The sequence below is a fragment of the Balaenoptera physalus genome (assembly GCF_965194825.1).
Source record: "Balaenoptera physalus genome assembly, chromosome: 2".
Lineage (NCBI taxonomy): Eukaryota > Metazoa > Chordata > Mammalia > Artiodactyla > Balaenopteridae > Balaenoptera > Balaenoptera physalus.
This window is the reverse complement of record NC_138883.1, coordinates 90325436-90345465: the sequence shown is the minus strand read 5'-3', so window position 1 is coordinate 90345465 and position 20030 is coordinate 90325436. Positions and strand designations below refer to the sequence as shown.

At 40.3% G+C, this 20030-nt stretch overlaps 1 protein-coding gene across 7 annotated transcripts in view; it reads right to left on the bottom strand.

Moving 5' to 3' along the window:
* ATP8B4 (ATPase phospholipid transporting 8B4 (putative)) overlaps positions 1–20030 on the bottom strand; it is a 314688-nt gene that overhangs the window by 231900 nt on the left and 62758 nt on the right. For 2 of the 7 annotated variants that reach the window (XM_082452994.1, XM_082452993.1), the window contains exon 1: positions 7363–7840. The exons of 1 other annotated variant lie outside the window; for it this stretch is intronic. The gene's annotated coding sequence lies outside the window, so the exon portion shown is untranslated. Of the gene's footprint in view, positions 1–7362; positions 7842–11777; positions 17239–20030 lie in introns of those variants that run through there. 4 more of the 7 variants (XM_082452991.1, XM_082452995.1, XM_082452989.1 and 1 more) reach the window with 4 other exon arrangements.

Genomic DNA, 20030 nt, shown 5'->3' with positions numbered 1-20030 from the left:
GGAAGCAACCTAAATGTCCATAAACAGATGAATGGATAAAGAAGATGTGTATATATATATAGTGGAATATTACTCAGCCATAAAAAAGAACAAAATAATGCCATTTGCAGCAACATGGATGGACCTAGAGATTATCATATTAAGTAAAGTAAGCCAGACAGCGAAATACAAATGTCATATGACATCACTTCTATATGGCACCTAAAAGAAAAAAAAGACACAAATGGTCTTATTTCCAAACAGAAAGAGACTCACAGACACAGAAAACAAACTTATGGCTGCCAAATAGGAGAGAGGGTGGGGGAAGGGTTATATTAGGAGGTTGGCATTAACATATACACACTACTATGTATAAAATAGACAGCCAACAAGGACCTACTGTATAGTACAGGGAACTATACTAATAGTATGTAATAATCTATAAGGGAAAAGAATCTGAAAAAGAATATATATATATATATATATATATATATATATATATATATATATATATATATATATATATATACATATACACACACATCTATATATACATACATACACACGAACACACACATGCATGAAATAGGCAAGGGAAACATAAGCAAAAAATGGAATTACATCAAACTAAAAAGCTTTGCACAGTGAAAGAAACTATCAACAAAAAGGCTACCTACTGCACTGGAGAAGATATTTGTAAATGATATATCTGATAAAGGGTTAATATCCAAAATATACAAAGAACTCATACAACTCAACATCAAAGAAAAAAAAACCAACCCCATTAAAAAATGGTCAGAAGACCCGAAGAGACATTTTTCCAAAGAAGACATACAGATGGCAAACAGACACATGAAAAGATGCTCAACATCACTAATCAGCAGGGTAATGCAAATCAAAACTACAGTGAGGGACTTCCCTTTTGGCTCAGTGGTTAAGAATCCACCTGCCAATGCAGGGGACATGGGTTCAAGCCCTGTTCTGGGAAGATACCACATGCCGCGGAGCAACTAAGCCCATGTGCTATTAAATACTGAGCCTGCGCTCTAGAGCCTGCAAGCCACAACTGCTGAGGCCACATGCTGCAGCTACTGAAGCCCACGCTCTGCAACAAGAGAAGCCACCACAATTAGGAGCCTGCACACTGCAACGAAGAGTAACCCCCGCTCAGCGCAACTAGAGAAAGCCTGCGCGCAGCAACGAAGACCCAATGCAGCCAAAAATAAATAAATAAAATTTATTTTTAAAAAAAGGCATTAAGCACCCCTATGTTCATCACAGCATTATTTACAATAGCCAAGATATGGAAGCAACCTAAGTACCCATTGACAGATGAATGGATAATGAAGATGTGATGTATATATGCAATGGAATACTATTCAGCCATAAAAAAGAATGAAATCTTGCCAGTTTCGACAATACAGAAGGACCTAAAGGGTATTATGCTAAGTGAAATAAGAGAAAGACAAATACTGTATGATTTCACTTACTGGGTAAAACAAATGAACAAATATAACGCAACAGAAACAGACTCATAGGTACAGAGAACAAACAGGTAGTTGTGGGGGAGGGGGGCAGGGGGAGGGAGGATGAGTGAAATAGGGAGATTAAGAGGTATAAACTTCCAGTGACAAAATGAGTCATGAGGATGAAATGTACTGTGTGGGGAATATAGTCAATAGTAATATAATATCTCTGCATGGTGATAGATGGTAACTAGACTTATCATGATGATCATTTTGTAATGTACAGAAATATGCAATCACTGTGCTGTGCACCAGGAACTAACATAGTGTTGTAGGTCAATTATACTTCAAAAAACAAACAACGAACTCGCAGAAAAAGAGATCAGATTTGTGGTTACCAGAGGCAGGGGGTGGGAGGAGGGGGAATTGGATGAAAGTGATTAAAATGTACAAATTTCCAGTTAGAAGATAGTAAGTACTAAGGATGTAACGTACAACATGATTAATATAATTAACACTGCTGTGTGTTATATATAAAAGTCATTAAGAGAATAAATCCTGAGTTCTCATCACAAGAAAAACAACTTTTCAAAATTTTTTTATCTATATGAAATGATGGACGTTCACTAAATTTACTGTAGTAATCATTCCATGATGTGGGTCAAATCATTATGCTGTACACCTTAAACTTATACAGTGCTGTATGTTAATTATTTCTCAATAAAACTGGAAGAAAAAAAATTATTTAGAAATAAATAAATAGGGGGCAGAAATAATGTCATTATTATCTTTTATTTTTTTCCCTACATGTCTAATTTCCTTCACATGGTAAACTCTATTAAGGATTTAGAGTGAATAAATAAAGGGCAAACAAATAACTTCAACATTTAGAACCCAAAGGACCATGGAAATGAACTCAAGCACCTTTGCAAACACATGACAGGGTAGGCAGAGGTTCTGAATTCATACTCTTTAGGTTAGAAAGAGAAATGACTTGTTTGTTCCTGCTCAAAGACATGGTGTGACAGGATGCATTAAACACCCATGAAAGAAGAAGCTGGTCAGTCATATGGAGACCAGAAAAGAGGAAGAGCAGCGCTTATGGCTTAGCAGTTACAAGAAAGGAGGATACAGAGGAATTTCATCAACACATACTGTTGCATTACAAATTTCTAGTGTCTAAAAGGCCTGAAACCATCAATATTTCTCTCTGTTGTGCTCCCAGATTCATGAGTTCCCTTTCACCACCTCCAGGAAAAGCAGCAGCCCACTGAGGGAATAGCCACCCTTGGGGTGCCCCTGACAAATAGGGCCAACAACACTTTGTAAAACCCACTGCTTTTCCAGGAACCAGTCACTAAAACTGATGAATCCAACAAGATGGGAGTACTACTGCCAGGTGCTGCTAGAAGCAGGGATAGGTCCTCAAATATAACCCATCAATAACTCTTCTGTTCTTGTTCCCATGCCTTCTACCAACTGCCACCAAGGCTGCCTAAAACAATCCCCCCCGCCCCCTCCTCACTGCTCCCCCTACCCCAGTCTTAGGCAGCAGATGCCTCTAGCACATGCTTGCTGACCAGTGACTGCTTTCCCCTGCATTCCTTCTAACAGGTTTCCCCGCTCCAGCCTTGGCCACCCATAGACTAGGGTCCACATTGAAGCCAGAGTGATCTTTATAAAAGTTAAATGGCATCATATCACACCCCTGCTTAAAACCCTTCAATAACATCCCACTGGCCTTAGAAAAAAAGATCAAATTGCAGCATGACTCCTTGGTCCCTCTGCAACCTGGTCACTGCTAGTCTTTCTACCCTGATTTCTCATCACTCTCCTTACAGCCCCCATTCTTCCTTGCACCACACCCCCCATGTCTATACTACAGAAATAACTCAGCTTCTTTCTATTTGAGGGCCTTGACACATGCTCTTCCCTCTGCCTGTCATAATCTAACCCCATCGCCAGCCCCTTCACCTGACTAACTTGTACTCATCTTTTCAATATCAACTCATACATCACTTCCTCTAGGAGTTCTCCACTGGTCTCCCAAATCAGAGGTAAGAGCACCTCCTATGTGCTCCCATAGAATCCAGAACTTCCCATTTCAGAGCCCTTATCATTATAGAATGTATTTGCCTATTATATTGGCTGTTTTCCCATTAGTCTACAAACTCCAGTGGGGCAGAGACCCGATCTGTCTTGTCCATAGTTGTATCTTCAGTGTCTAATGCACGCCTGGCATGTGGCAGTGCTCAATAAAAATTTGCTAAATGAAAGAATGATTAATGTTCTCAGTGTCTATGAGGAATGAAGCAAGGGCTTCCAGATGCTAAAAGGCATTTCCCTTTCAGCAACTATCCCTTCCTAGACCCCAACCCCAAGTTCAAGAACATCTTAGATCTTCCCAAACTGGGAACCATCATGGCTTTCTTGGCTGCTCCCTACCTCTGGCTGGTCCCTATCGTCCTGTGCATCCCCCACCTCCAGCCTAGGAAGAACCTCAAAAAATGAGAAGTATTTGGTTGGTAATAGGAAGTGTGTTGCAGGCAAACTGAAGAGCAAAAGAAAGGAGAAGGAATTTGCAAATCTTGGGGTAGAAGGGCAAGAGGAGGCACTCTGGCTCTAAAAGAAGATGCACAAAAAGGATTTTTTGAGGAAAAGGCTTTCTGTGAGAAATAACATGGACAAAAGCCGGTTTTTTATCCATGAGGGACTATCTTTGTTCCAACAAATAGTCACAACCAATACAAAATGGCAACATGGAGAAGGATGAATGGATTCTGTGACAATGACACCTTGACCTGGTGGCCCCATCTGGCCAGAGGGTTAAGGCTCATCAGCAAGTTCTAAGCCAACTTGTTAGGGCTTGAAAACTCTCTCTGGAGACCAAGTAAACATATTCTGTTTTCATGGGCTCAGAGTCCCTCGAGCTGGTGAAAAGAAGAATGATTCTTTAAGTAGGACGGCAAAAGGGACTCTCCACCCTGACAGGTGGCAATGAGAATGCAGGCAGAAGAAAGAAATTCAATCTCTCAGGAAGTTATTACGAGTACCGGCCACTGGCCAACGTTTTCTTTCTTTCTCCTTATTGGTTTGCTAGATTGCTTTGAGGGATTAGCACTAACAGATAGCCAAAACAAAGGATGAACTTAAATATATATTTGTGTAATATAAAGGTAACTAAAGAGAAAATATCCATGTAAACCCTTCTGTCTCTTATTTTAGATCTTCCTATAAGCACTTTTCACTTTAAAAGCCCCTAGACAATTAAACATAAAGCAAAACCATATCCTTCCTAAAATCACCTTTAAACCACACAATTATTTCCTTGCTTTTAATTTCTCTAATACCATCTTCCAAAGTATCTTTCAAACCTTTTATTTTTAAAATAATGAATAAATTCATTTTTAAATTTTAGCCATTTTTATTTTTGTAGAAAATATTCTCTATTTCATATTTAATCCAGAGTGATAATATAATTACTGTTGTACGAATTAAACAATATTTCTCTAAGGTTTGTGAAAAGTGTTTCTTATTAATGATCTTATTCAAGTGTTTTTACTCTCTAACACATGTGGTTACAACAAAAACTAAGGATTCAAGTCCATATTTCCTGCAATCCAGTCTTTTCCTTTTAATAGAAGCAACCCAGGTATATTTAATGGAGGATTCATACTAATGTAGCAGATTCTAGTGTAAATTTGAGGAAGTAAAATTTAGTCCTTTTATTGTTGTACACTTATCAATTCACCAAAATACCCCAGCTGACACTCGCTCCACCTCTAAAGGATGTCAGGGTAAAGAAAAAGCCAACTTTTATTGAACTTTCAGATCAGTGAGGGTCTACGGAAATACACTGAAAAAAAAATCAGGTGACAAAGAAGGATTTGTTAAAACGAAATCTAGCTCTAGAAGTAGGAACTTAGGATTTTGAAATTCAACATTTGCAAGTACTGAAGCAAACACTGTTTACATAAAAACATTCCTCCTTTTATGAAATCACCCCAAAGCAGAAGAAATAGAAAAAGGTAAGTTGCTAAATAGGTTTTATCTTCCCTTGCCTTCATCTTATGCAAGGGATTAAAATGGTGGTTTTCTTGTGTGAAAGTCTTAGCGGGTTTTTACAAGAAAGACAGGTCTGGGGAAAGTAGGAAGAGAGGTAAATGTAACCAAAATAATAGCTAAGTGTTTTATGTATATTAATTCATTTAAGTGAGTACTTTTTTTGGAAAAGATTGAGAGTGACGCTTGCATGAAGAATTTGGGGTTTTTTACATTTCAAGTTCAGGTTTTGAATCTTGGTCACAGAAAGTAATTCTTTGAATGGAAAAAATGGCAAAGTAAAGAGAAAACTCCAATTTGTTTAGGGAAGATAAGAAGTTGGTTTCAGATACCTTGAGATTGAGGACATAACAAGACATCCAAGTTGGAAATGCTACTTAAGCAGCTGTGAGCAGAATAGTGCATACTGGTCATATTATGATTCCTCAAGGAGGTCCCTACTTATAGTGAAAATGGGTACACCTGGCTGCAGGTGACTCAACACTTTAAGCCAAAGATTAAAATGGAGATTCTCTTTAATGATCAGAGGCCATTCAACAATCATGTTATTATAGTTAATTCCCCCTGCTCCAATTCCACGATCACCAAGCAACCTACTGATAATAACTTGCTTTCCCCCAGAAGTCTGCCTACAGGGGAAGAATACACCAGTCATGCATGCTGAAGTGAACATTCTGGTCCTCCTGACAGTTATATTATACATTTTCAATGAATAAATTGTCATTCATCTTACTCTAGATCATCAGTCTCCTGAGCTAATATTAGTCTTCCCCAGAAAGGTAGCTCTGTTTTTGGTATGCTGTTGACTTACGGTCCAAAGTCTGCAGGACATATGACCCACTCTAGCCATAACAAACTCACCAACCAGCCACCAAGGGAACAGCCTGCTGACCTGCTCAAGGGGCAGCAGGATGTGGTGGCTGCAAGCTTGTCCTTTGGAGTCAAACAACCTGACCTTGGATTCCTGCTTTTTTCTACTAGCATTACAGAATCCAGGGCAAGTAAGCTCTCTAAGCCTCAGAACACACCTGGACAGGTTGTTGGGGACAGTAACACATAATGAAAATGCTCGTTAGACAGTTATCTTGAAGGCAGCCCTCGGAACTTCCCCTGGCAAAATGTCTATATAAACATTAGGGTGAATTGAGGACAGTTGAGTATAACCCCTGTCAGACATTCTGCAGCAAAATAAAGGAGGTTAAGTGTGAATGGGTAATGAGGCTTTAAAGAGAAGATGTGCTTACAGTGGGGAGCCAGGGCTGTGGCAATAAACTAAGGGGACAGAACCAGTGGGAAGAGAGATTGAAAACATGAGGGAGAGCGACAGGAAGACAAAGGAATCAGAGGAGATTGGGAAAGAAAGGGAAGAGGTAGGGGCCAGGACAGCGGGGGAAGAGACAGGAGGAGTAGCTGAAGCCAGAGAGTAGCGCAGGCAGATTCTTGGCAGCTCTCCTTTCTTGCCCAGAGTGCTGCTCAGGGAGCCCCCCCTCGGCCTGGCTTCAACTCAGGGTCAAGGGAGGAGCTGGGGTGTCCCCGCAGGGGCATCCTCTACGTCCTCTGAGCAGTGGGTCCTCTCCAGTTCTCAGGACTCAGGGACAAGATGGGCCAAGGGGGAAAGGTCCCACACAGCTTCAAGGAGCCCAACCCCAGTCCTCAGCCCCTGTGAGGACCTCCTGTCCCCCACCCGTCTATTCTCCAGTCTCCGTTCTGTTCTGCTTGCCTCCCTCTTTCCCCAACTCTGCCTTCTCTTCCTCTTCGGAGACACTGTAACGTACAGGAGAGAATTTTAGGATAACAGATCCCAATCCTAGCTCAGTTACCTTCTATCTAGTGTTACTTTGACCAAGTCACTTACCCTTCCTAAGATTCAATCCCCGAATCTGTAAAATAGAGGTAATAATTCCTTCCTCTCAGGGCTGTTTCGAGGATAAATATACATGTAAATACAGCTCACTCCATAAGAATGTGGTTCCTCCCCCTCCTTCCTTCCTCCCCATCTGTCCTCTCTCCTCCTACTCCCTCCCCTTTTCTCAGCTTTCACTCTCTCAGTTTCCTTTCCCTGTTTCCCTGACTTTCCTTCATATTTCTCACTAAGGCACTTGCCTCTCAACCCAACCCACCAAGAGGACTGACCCACCAAGAGCGGAGGGGAGGGGAGCTGTCTGGAAGGCTTAGGTGAACAATGGAGAACCCATCTGCTGAGTAACAGTGGGGTCTGAGGATGGGAAGTGGGATGGCAGGATTAGGGAATCAGCCCTTTCTCTCCTCCTGCTGCCCTCTACCTTCTCTGGTCCTGCCCCTGCCCCTTTCCTCCCTCTGGCCCTAGGTTCCCAGAGGCTGAAAAGCAAAGCCTCAGTGAGTCTTCCCACCTCTGGACATGGTGACCCTGCAGACATATCTGCTGGCAACCCTGCCTACCAGTCCAAGAATATTCCCCAGGAGCCCCCTGTTCCAGGTCTCTAAGGGATGAGGGGTGGGAGATGAAACACAGCTCTAAGACTCCAGGGAAGGGACATCTTGATGCAAAAGGGAAATCTCAGCCTTGGGAGGTTAGACCAGTGAGAGATAAGGTAAGGAATAAGCCCAGGCCTCAGTCCTACATGTGTGCAGCTCTGAGTGTGACGTGAGGGTAGGAGGTATAGATAATGTTTTATTTATTTTTTAACTAATTTTTATTGGAGTATAGTTGCTTTACAATGTTGTGTTCGATTCTGCTGTACAGCAAAGTGAATCAGGTATAGATGTTTTAATCATATTGACAGCTGCAAACAGCTGTAAGGCTTACAGAGTGTAGATATTGGGCAAAAATAGAAGTAAAAAAACTTAAGCCAGTCTGTGTATGTGTTTGTCAAAGTGATGGTTAGCACAGCCAAATTTATAAACTGCTTACCAATTATATCTAATTACCATGCCTCAACAATAAATTATTCTATTTCCCATATAATGTATATCAGATTGCTTTTGTTGTAAGTTGTCATGTCGACACTGAAGTCTGTTTATATTCTGTTAGGCACACAGCTGTTACCACAAAATTCTAAAGTGGTGGGAACACTTCTTCCCTTTCTCCTCTTGTTTATGTCCTGCTTATTTTCCAACTTGGTCTCCTAGTTTCCTTCTCTCTTTCCCTTCTCTTCCTTTCCTCGCCTGCCCTCACTGCCTCTCTTGTGCATTTTCAATGTCCTTCTCCTCATCCTGCCCTTTCTCTCCCAAACACACTTCCCCTGGCTTGGTCATCTTCCTTCCCCTTCTCACTTCCCCATTTCTCCCCCAGCCTGGAATCAGGGGGCCAGGTTTGGTCCTGTTATCTCTCTACCTCCAGCAAGTTCCCCTCCCTTCTAAGCCCTGGTTTTCTCATCTGTAAAGAGACAATCAGGGTAACTCACGGGATCATTTAGCAAACTAAATGAGGTCATGCCTGTAAAAAAAAAAAAAAAAAAAAAAAAAAATTAGCACAGTGCCTCCTGCTACAAAGTTAATACTCAAGAAAGGAAAGCTATTATTATTTTTATTTTTCTTAAATGTATTTTTAACTCTACATACGTAGAAAACATCAAATTTGAGAGCATCCTTACTGATACTCAATCATCAAACACTTATCAGATGCCTATTCTATGTCAAACCTGGGCTGGGTAGCGGGAGGAAAGGATCATTAGGCCCTACCTCTGTCCTTCAAAAGCCAAGAGTCTGGGGTAGATGAGACCAGATACATAGAAAGTTCATTAGTGCAGGATTATGACAGAAGGAGGGACTGAGAACTATGGAGACAGAGGGAAGGGAGTCACCAAGCCTGCTTTGCAGAGTCAGCTATGAGCTCACAGATGGTGATTCCAAGTCAAGTCCTTTTGAAAAGAAGAGTTTGCTCAGTAAAACAAGGGAAGTACAGGCAAAAAGAACAGCATGTGGAAAGACCAAGCGTTGTGATAGGAAGCAGTGATAGTCATGGCAACCAGATTACAAGGGGCATGGAGGAGTGTAGTGTGATATGGGGCTGGCAGGGTAGGTAAGAGATGGATTCTGAAAGAAGCCATCATTGTCATCATCATCACTCCCATTCACTTGGTACTTAGCCTCATGCTAAGCACTGACAGGTATCATCTCATTTAATCCCCGACAAAATTTTACGGGCAGGGACTATCCCTATTTGATAGATGAGGTGACACAGAGCATAGCTACGATCAAGATCCTGTGGTTGATCCTCAGGTAATGGGGAGGCAGAAGGGCTCTCTCTGCAGAATGGTACACTTAGAATCCAGGCCCCCTTTTCCACCATCGTTGCTTCCTCGTGTCTCTCTATGCAAGCGTATGCTGTCAGGATTTTTAGGAAGGCTTTACTCTCACGACAAGGACTGGCATGGAAAGAGGTGGGCGAGCAGTGACAACAGGCAAGTGGAGCTGGATTCTGGAAATATTCCTGCAGTTGGAATTGACAGACTTTATAAGGGGTCTATATGCTGGGGTGCAAAACAAAGAGGAATCTGGGATAACTTCCACGTTTTCAGCTCAGGACAATGAGAGGATTAGAGGTGCCATTAACGAAAATGACAAATACAGCAGTGAAGAGAGAAGGTGGAAGAACAGGAGCAGGAATTGATGTGGGAGAATATTAAGTTCAGTTTGAACACACTAGGCTTGAAATGCCTCTTGATCATGGAAAAGATCCTCAGCATGAAAGAGAAAAGACAGATTTGTAGACTTGGATCATCAACATATGAGGAGACATTGAAGTCATGGGGAATGAATGATCTCATTCAGGAAGAACGAGAATGAAGAGAAGTGAGGGGAGGACAGCGGGTGAGGATGAGTCAATAAGAGGACAAGGACAGAGTCCTAGGGAACACCCAACCTCAAAAGAAGGGTTAGAGAAACATGTATTGAAACAAAACGCTGTGGCTCTCCTCCTACGCCCTCTTCTTCAGAGGATCTAGCACAGAGCCTGGCACGGGGTAGGTAGGTGCTCAACAAACCAGCATTGAGTAAAGAAGAGGAGAGAGGAGAAAAAGGTAGCCTCAAATTAAAGAAGGACTATATTTCCAAAAACACAATGGTCAATAATATTCATTATTGACCAATATAATATTTATATTTAACATTTAATTAGAATTTTATTTGTTAATATTTGGAAAATACGTACTATTGCTAAGAAGTCAAGTAAGACTTTAGGCATACGCTACAAATGTGGAATATTTGGAGGATACCGTTTTCTTTGACATCATTTCTCGGGAAATCCTGAAAACAAATACTAGCATCTGATTCTTGTACACGCTGTGCAAGCATCTAGGATACATACATTAAGAAATTTTATTTCAAGGACAGCAACAATTTCTGATTTGCTTTGAAACGATAGGTTAAGTCTTTTCCTACTAAATGAAAATTTCCAATTTACCATGTAGGAAAAAAATAAAATCCTCCTGAGCACAAAGAAACCCCCCAGGGCACAAAAAAATCACTTGGTCCCTCATTTTTAAAGATGCATGCATGCATGATGAAACAACATAAAAGCACACGATAGATAAATATAGGTCCAAAAATCTCTCTGAATCCACATTTTGCTGTAAGGCAAGCAGGGAACAACACAGGCACAAAGGTGGCCATTCTTGGACACAGGTAATCCCATACACAATACCATATTTCCTCTCCTCCTATCTAATAAGCCTTCAGCCCCTAATTAATGTTTCTTGCCCATCTCCTTTTTCTTTGAAACAGCTAATTGTTAACCAGGGACCTGAGACTCTCCCATGTCTATCAACAAAACAGCTAGAAGAATCCATTTCTCTGTTCAGACAAATCTCAGCCCTAAAAACATACCCCTCAAGCCTCAGAGGGAGAGCTTAGTGACAAACTGTTATGTCCAAAGCATGAATTGATCATAAAATGAACAATACCTTGAATAGGTGCATCAGATACAAACCCTCTGGGAAAAAACTCAAACCAACTGCTATCAAAGGAAGTGACAAGTACCCACAAACCAAGAAGAAATGGACATTGATGCTACTCCCATTGGCCATGTAATAGGTGATGCTAACAGAAGAAAAATTTGACCTTCAAAGGAAAAAAAGAAAATGCTCTATTTCCCAAATCCAACTAATTTCCCCCAAAATTACTTTTTAATAAGAGGAGAATAATTAATACTCTTTGCTAAATTTCAACACACAGAAAATGAAAACAGCAAAGCAGAACAGCAACCTGGAAAAGGGAAACCAAAAGCACCAAACAGCCCAGAGCTACCTCTCTTCTTGGTCTCACCAACCCTTCAATGCTCCCCAAACTCACCTCAGCCTGGACCTAAGCCTCTCGCCCAAAAGGGAGGTTTCCCAGCAGTGCAGCAAGATCAAACTGGTACCCATTTCATGACCATATCAATGAGAACAACGAGAAAAGCAAGAAAAGCGAGGCTATTCTGAAAGCTCTAGTGATTACATAGAAAAGAAACTGGGTCTCTAGGGGACATTCTTGAAAACCTGAGATCAACTCCCGGAAAAACACTCTTGACCACTTACCACTACCGGAAGCTGCTAGATGGCAGATCAGAATCAGCATCTCATCAGTAAAAGAGGAAGGTGTTGCAGGAAAGCAGCTTCCCTGCCAGTGAAGAACTGAGGGAGTAAAAACGGTCCTTGGAAAAATACCAAAAGCCCAGAAGAGTTTCTCCTGGAATAGTTGCCTACTGCTGCTACCAGGGCAGAACTGGTTAATCTTGGAGAAACAAAAGGAAGCTCCCTACAGGCTGTCTTCACCAGGATGGCGTCTTCTGTGGGAATCGAGAGTTCACAAGGACAGACGCAGACAACGAAAGGGGTCACCAGCTACGGCTTCTGCTTAGCAAACTTTTATCAGCCCTCGACTGAGGGAGATTAGTAAATATCTTTGGAGTTCCTACCTGTTTTTTCCAGAGATGAAGGAATTAGCAATGTCAATTTTTTTTTAATTATTACAAGGGGAGTTCAACTCTCTTATGGATGAAAGCTAAGCACACTCAAGCAACATGTAATATGCAGAGCGATGACTTCTTCTTTCCCAACATCCTTAATTTCAGCTCAGAGGAAGCAAACAATTAACCCTAAGGATGCTGGAGAACAAACACACACGGGAAATAGATTTAAACGTTTTAGTTTAGAATCACTTTGAGACGGTTCTGGTTTTTAAGATGGGATTAGATGAAAACAAAATATTTTGGTTCGTAGCTATTTTTAAAAGAAAGAATTATGGCTATTTTTCAATACATCTAAAGCCGTTTATGGATTTTCCAGAAGTTGCATCAGATTTGCTGTTAAGTACTGAAACCAAATATGTTTTAATCATGTCTCTCTAACCAGAGCAAGTTGATCCCCTGTGTCAATCCCACTCTCCTGAAACAATGTGGTACTGAGCCCTCAGGTTTCCACAGAGAGCCAGATCAGAGAGAAGGGAGGGACTTTCCCTGCCAGGGCTCCACAGTCACAAAAAAAAGGACAGATTTCTTGACACAAGAGTGATGGCTTTCTTCCTTGCATGATAAAAAGGACCAAGAACAGCCTATATGAGGAAGAAATCATTTCTTTAAAATATTTACAATGAAAAACTTTTTTTGAATTTAAAAAGAATTAAGTATAGCCTCTATACCATTTTTTAACTTATCATATTGACAACTATTATAAGTCTGGTAATTACCCTTGCTGAAGAACATTTAAAGAAATCTACACCTTTTCCTACATTGTTAGTGGGAATAGAAGTTGATAAAATATTTTTAAAGGAAAACTAAGTAATGCCTATCAAATATAGAAATGTGTATGTTTCTATCTCTTAGGAATTTACCTTACAGATAATCCCAAACATATGCAAACATATCTGTTCATTATAGCACTGTGACAGCAAAAAACTAAGAATGGCTTAAATATAGGGGCCTGGCTAAGTAAGTCAAGGTACATTCATACAAAGGAGTACTACACAGCCATCAGGAGGGGATAGAACTGTAGTGAAGAATCTGATAGCCTGGGTTCAGATCTGGCTCCATCAGTAACTGGTCAGGTGACTCTGAGCAAGTTCCCAAACCTCTCTGGGCCTCAGTTCCTCATCTGTAAAAAGGTGATAATTATAGTACTTACCATAGAGGATTATTGTGATTAAGACTGTGCTTGGAGCATAGTCGATGCTCAATAATTATTAGCTATTATCAATGAAAGAGGTAGGCCTCTTCAGACTGACTTGGAAAGATGTCTAAGAGGTATTGTCAAGTGAAAAGAACAAGTTGCAGAAGAGTGTGTATAGGGTAACCCCATTTGGTAAAAATATTTTAAATGTGCTTGCTGCTTACTGTTTCTTCCAATTAAAATATAAGCTTCTTGACAGCAGGGACTTTTGTTCACTGTTGTAATGCCAGTGTCCATAATAGGCATTTAATAAATATTTGTTGACTGAATGAATGATAACTGGAAAGCCAAGCAAGAAGAAAAAATTAATAACAACTACCTCCGAAGAATGGTATAGGGGTGGAGGGGCTGGTGGGCCTCTCCACCCCCATACCATTTTCATTGGTTCTTACCCTTTTGTACTGCTTAAATTTTTCACATTCAGCTTGTATGCCAACCAATGAAAATGCAGCTCTTAGAAGATAGTGATTTTGTTTGCAGGGAACATCTTGAGATCTACGGCTGACCCCACTAGCAGCACACTGATGGGGGAGCAAGTGATGATTTTCCCCATAATTTGATAAATTAATGAGTCAGAAAGCAACTTACAAAAGAAGGAGAGCAAAGAGCTCTTTTTCTCTTCTTGGCCTTCCATTGATCTTTCCAAAGTTATTGCTATAATCTCCAAGCCAGATCCTCTGCCTTAGTCCATGGGGACCCCTTTCCATTATCTAAACATCAACTGCACATCCCTACCTTGGCATCTTTGCTCAGGCCATCCTCTCCTTTTGGGAGACCTTTCCCAATCTGTCCTTAAAGGACAACATCACATATTCCCTCCTCACCCCCAGTCTTTTCTGACCATCTTCCTAGCATCTCTGGTCCCCCTCTCATGGGCACTGCCAGAGACCAGGTTTAGGTTTGGTACTGTCCACCGGTCCTTATCCTACAATGTCTGCTATCTTCCCTCTCAGCTTATAGGTTGCTTAAGGTAGGACTGTAAGAACTGTGTCTTCAGTTTTGCAAGCCCCCTCACACACCACACACACACGGCCCTACACTGTGAAGGAGAGAGTCAACATTAAGGAGCTACATGTGGTGATTTTTTCCATTTGCCCAAAAGTTTCTGACATTCTTGTCATCCTTCCTGAAATTTCAAGACTAGAGTTGGCTTTCTTTGGATTACTAAGCATAAAAAATAATTTTACAGTGTCATAGGATTATGTACTTACAATCACAGAGCATCAGATTTATTTGTCCCATCAATTTAAGTCCCAAAGCTCTTTATCCATCTCCGGAATATAAGATTACAGCAGTCACCACTATTCCTCTGCCAGGCTCCCTTGTCACCCACATTTCCCCTTGACTCTCTTCCTCATTTCATTCTGATCTGTGCTTAAAGTCACCCACTCCGAGAGGCCTGGCCTGGTCAGACCACCTAAAACAATACACACACCCCTATCACTCCCTATCCCTTATCTTCCTTTATTTTTCTCCATAGGAAAAATACACAGCCATCATACTGTGTATTTTCTTGTTTCTTGTCCAGTTTCCCCCTCCAGAAGGTCAGCTTCAGGAGAGCAAGGACTTTGTCTTGTTCACTGATGTATATACCCAGGGCCTAGAACTGTGCTTAGTAGGTGCTTGATGAATGTTGAACAAACAAATGAGTAGTAATAACATATTTGGTAGCTCTTTGCTGCTTACTAAATATGTATGCATCCTCCTCTAGAATGTGAGCTCTTGTCTCATTCTCTGTTGCATTTTAACAGTGACCAGCAGATAGTAATTCATTCACAATTGAATTAAAGTTGAACTTTCAAGTATAATTCTCTTCATGACACTTTCCATTTCTATTAAATTTCCCTTTATATTGTGCCCTCAACTTAATTTCTCTCAGCTCACCTTGTCAGTCCCCAAAGTAGTACCAGGTGACAGGCCTAATTTAAATAGACTTCATCACAGGCATGTGCTTAGAGTGAGATATCAGAACCCTTTGTAGCTACATCTTGAAGCATCAAATTCAGGGGAGGAGGAGGAGGCTAGGGGAAAGGATAGAGGCCTATAGCACATCAAAGGTGAAGAAAGCAGCTGCTCATTCTTCAGGGCGTGAACATAGGATCTGCACTTGCTCTGGATAACCCAAAAGAAAAGTATATCTCTGCTCAAAGTCACAGGCAAAAATAAGGGTTTAAAAGTTCTGCTTTTTTCCTCTCCTAGGGACATAACCAAAAGAATTGATGACAGGGTTTCAAACAGATACTTGTGCACCGATGTTCATACCAGCATTATTCACAATAGCCAAAAGATAGAAACAACACAAATGTCCATCAACAGATAAACAGAGAAGCAAAATGTGGTATATACATACAATGGAATAATATTCATCCTTAAAAAGGAATGAAATTCTGATACATGCTACAACATGCATGAACCTTGAAAACATATGCTAAGTGAAATAAGCCAGATACAAAAGGACAAATATTGTATGATTCCACTTATAGGATGTACCTAGAGTAGGTCAAAAAAAAAAAAAATAGAGGTTACCAGGGACTGGGGGAAGGAGAAAACGGGAAGTATTCTTTATTGGGTATAGAGTTTCAGATTGGGATGATGAAAAAATTCTGGAGATGGATAGCAGTGATAGTTACACAGCATTCTGAATGCACTGAATGCCAGTGAACCATATACTTAAAATGGTTAAAATGGTAAATGTTATGTTATTCCCACTAGATAATATTACCTGAACAGGCCTTCAACTTTAATCTTCATTAGGCAGCATGTACACTGTCAGAACACCAAAAGTTCTGTGTTTTTAAAAGGCCTTATTTTGCTTTAAAACCTTACTTTTCACAAATGTCCCACATGTCTATATTCTAGAGTTTCCAAACAGCTTTCTCAATGAAAACCTCAATTTGTCCTCACAACAATCCAGTGAATTATGTTAAAGGAATTTTGAGAGCATTATATCTGAGCATTTGAGAGAAAAGTTTTTCCTAACTTATTCACCCTCTTACCTGGTCCTACAACTTCACACATATTTCATCACAAGGAGGAGATGGAAATTTTTATACTTAAGAATCTAAATCACCAACAGATGGAGAGATATACCATGTTCTTAGATTGGAAGAATCAATATTGTGAAAATGACTATACTACCCAAAGCAATCTACAGATTCAATGCAATCCCTATCAAATTACCAATGGCATTTTTTACAGAACTAGAACAAATCATCTTAAAATTTGTATGGAGACACAAAAGACCCCAAATAGCCAAAGAAGTCTTGAGGGAAAAAAACGGAGCTGGAGGAATCAGACTCCCTGACTTCAGACTATACTACAAAGCTACAGTAATCAAGACAATATGGTTCTGGCACAAAAACAGAAACATAGATCAATGGAACAAGATAGAAAGCCCAGAGATAAACCCATGCACCTATGGTCAACTAATCTATGACAAAGGAGGCAAAGATATACAATGGAGAAAAGACAGTCTCTTCAATAAGTGGTGCTGGGAAAACTGGACAGCTACATGTAAAAGAATGAAATTAGAATACTCCCTAACACCATACACAAAAATAAACTCAAAATGTATTAAAGACCTAAATGTAAGACCGGATATTATAAAACTCTTAGAGGAAAACATAGGAAGAACACTCTTTGACATAAATCACAGCAAGATCTTTTTTGATCAACCTCCTAGAGTAATGGAAATATAAACAAATGGGACCTAATGAAACTTCAAACCTTTTGCACGCAAAGGAAACCATAAACCAGAAGAAAAGACAACCCTTAGAATGGGAGAAAATATTTGCAAACGAATCAACGGACAAAGGATTAATCCCCAAAATATATAAACAGCTCATGCAGCTCAATATTAAAGAAACAAACAACCCAATCCAAAAATGGGCAGAAGACCTAAATAGACATTTCTCCAAAGAAAACATACAAATGGCCAAGAAGCACATGAAAAGATGCTCAACATCACTAATTATTAGGGAAATGCAAATCAAAACTATAGTGAGGTATCACCTCACACCAGTTAGAATGGGCATCATCAGAAAACCTACAAACAACAAATGCTGGAGAGGGTGTGGAGAAAAGGGAACCCTCTTGCACTGTTGGTGGGAATGTAAATTGATACAGCCACTATGAAGAACAATATGGAGGTTCCTTAAAAGAAATACCGTATGCTAACACATATATATGGAATCTAAGAAAAAAAAAAAAAAGGTCATGAAGAACCTAGGGGCAAGACGGGAAAAAAGACACAGACCTACTAGAGAATGGACTTGAGGATATGGGGAGGGGGAAGGGTAAGCAGTGACAAAGTGAGAGAGTGGCATGCACATATATACGCTATCAAACATAAAATAGATAGCTAGTGGGAAGCAGCCGCATAGCACAGGGAGATCAGCTCAGTGCTTTGAGACCACCTAGAGGGGTGGGATAGGGAGGGTAGGAGGGAGGGAGATGCAAGAGGGAAGAGATATGGGAACATATGTATATGTATAACTGATTCACTTTGTTATAAAGCAGAAACTAACACACCACTGTAAAGCAATTATACTTCAATAAAGATGTTTAAATAAAAAAAAATGACAATAATTAGGTTTTTATAAATATATTTAAAAAAAAAAACAAACTAAAAATAGAATTAACATATGATCCAGCAATCCCACTACTGAGCATATACCCAGAAAAAACCGTAATTCAAAAAGACACATGCCCCCCAATGTTCATTGTAGCACTATTTACAATAGCCAGGTCATGGAAGCAACCTAAATGCCCATCGACAGATGAATGGATAAAGAAAATGTGGTACATATATACAATGGAATATTACTCAGCCATAAAAAGGAACGAAATTGAGTCATTTGTTGAGACGTGGGTGGATCTAGAGACTGTCATACAGAGTGAAGTAAGTCAGAAAGAGAAAAACAAATATCATATATTAATGCATGTATGTGGAACCTAGAAAAATGGTACAGATGAACTGGTTTGCAGGGCAGAAGTTGAGACACAGATGTAGAGAATAAACGCATGGACACCAAGGGGGGAAAACTGCAGTGGGGTGGGGATGGTGGTGTGCTGAAATGGGCGATTGGGATTGACATGTATACACTGATGTGTATAAAATTGATGACTGATTAAAAATAAATAAATAAATAAACACAATCCAATACAAATCCATTACTAGACCAAAAAAAAAAAAAAGAACCTAAATCCACACAGCTTTTCTGAACAGAATAAATAGCATTATATTTCTTAGAACCTGTGAATATGTCTAGCTTCACTACCAAGACAGCTAAGAAAACTAAAGAATTACTGGGTTTTTTAAAATTTTATTTATTTATTTATTTTTGGCTGCATTAAGTTTTTGTTGCTGCACACGGGCTTTCTTTAGTTGCCTCAAGCAGGGGCTACTCTTCATTGCGGTGTGCGGGCTTCTCATTGCAGTGGCTTCTCTTGGTGTGGAGCACGGGCTCTAGGCGCATGGGCTTCACTAGCTGTGGCACGTGAGCTCAGTAGTTGTGGCGCATGGGCTTAGTTGCTCTGTGGCATGTGGGATCTTCCTGGACCAGGGCTCGAACCCGTGTCCCTGCATTGGCAGGCGGATTCTTTTTTTTTTTTTAACATCTTTATTGGAGTATAATTGCTTTACATACATAGGTCCCCTTATCTCTTCCCTCTTGCATCTCCCTCCCTCCCACCCTCCCTATCCCACCCCTCTAGGTGGTCACAAAGCACGGAGCTCATCTCCCTGTGCTGTGTGGCTGCTTCCCACTAGCTATGTATTTTACTTTTGGTAGTGTATATATGTCCATGCCACTGTCTCACTTTTTCCCAGCTTACCCTTCCCCCTCCCCGTATCCTGAAGTCCATTCTCTAGTAGGTCTGCATCTTTATTCTGGTCTTGCCCTTAGGTTCTTCTGATCTTTTTTTTTTTTTTTTAGATTCCATATATATGTGTTAGCATACAGTATTTGTTTTTCTCTTTCTGACTTACTTCACTCTGTATGACAGTCTCTAGGTCCATCCACCTCACTACAAATAACTAAGTTTCATTCCTTTTTATGGGTGAGTAATATTCCATTGTATATATGTACCACATCTTCTTTAGCCATTCATCTGTTGATGGACACTTAAGTTGCTTCCATGTCTTGGCTATTGTAAATAGAGCCGTAATGAACATTTTAGTACATGCCTCTTTTTGAATTATGGTTTTCTCATGGTATATGTCCAGTAGTGGGATTGCTGAGTCGTATGGTACTTCTATTTTTAGGTTTTTAAGGAACCTCCATACTGTTCTCCATAGTGGCTGTATCAATTTACATGCCCACCAACAGTGAAAGAGGGTTCCCTTTTCTCCACACCCTCTCCAGCATTTATTGTTTGTACATTTTTTGATGATGGC